This window comes from Agelaius tricolor, unplaced genomic scaffold (genome assembly GCF_023055355.1).
Source record: "Agelaius tricolor isolate 1412-34295 unplaced genomic scaffold, bAgeTri1.0.p SCAF_122, whole genome shotgun sequence".
In the NCBI taxonomy this organism is placed as follows: domain Eukaryota; kingdom Metazoa; phylum Chordata; class Aves; order Passeriformes; family Icteridae; genus Agelaius; species Agelaius tricolor.
The window spans coordinates 7,992-8,974 of record NW_027269382.1 but is presented as its reverse complement, the minus strand read 5'-3'; positions in this window follow the sequence as shown (position 1 = coordinate 8,974).

Genomic DNA, 983 nt, shown 5'->3' with positions numbered 1-983 from the left:
TGGGAATTTCCTCAGAAATTTGGGAATCTCTCATTGCTGCGAGCGGGGACTGAATTTCGCTGCCATATTCCCCTTTTCCCACCTGAATTCCCTCAGGAACTTGGGAGTTCCCTCAGAAATCTGAGAATTTCCTCAGGAATTTGGGAATTTCCTCAGGAATTTGGGAATCTCTCATTGCTGCAAGTGGGGACTGAGTTTAGCTGCCAGATTCTCCTTTTCCCAGCCAAATTCCCTCAGAAATTTGGGATTTTCCTCAGAAATCAAGAAAATCTCTCAGAAATCCAGGAATCCCTCATTGCTGCAAGCAGGGACTGAATTCCACCCCCATATTCCCCTTTGCCCACCTGGAATTCCTTCAGGAACTTGGGAATTTCCTCAGGAATCTGCTGAGAGTTCCCTCAGAAATCTGGGAATTCCTTCAGGAATTTGGGAACTTCCTCAGGAAATTTGGGAATCCCCTCAGAAAATCTGGAAATTCCCTCAGAAATTTGGGAATTCCCTCAGGAATTTGGGAATCCCTCATTGCTGCAAGCAGGGACTGAATTCCAACCCCACATTCCCCTTTTCTCACCCAAATTCCCTCAGAAATTTAAGAATTCCCTCAGGAATTTGGGAATTCCTTCAGAAATCCAGGAATTTCCTCATTGCTATGAGTGGGGACTGAATTTCGCTGCCATATTCCCCTTTTCCCACCTGGAATTCCCTCAGGAACTTGGGAATTCCCTCAGAAATTTGGGAGTTCCCTCAGAAAATCTGGAAATTCCCTCAGAAATTTGGGAATTCCCTCAGGAATTTGGGAATCCCTCATTGCTGCAAGCAGGGACTGAATTCCAACCCCACATTCCCCTTTTCTCACCCAAATTCCCTCAGAAATTTAAGAATTCCCTCAGGAATTTGGGAATTCCTTCAGAAATCCAGGAATTTCCTCATTGCTATGAGTGGGGACTGAATTTCGCTGCCATATTCCCCTTTTCCCACCTGGA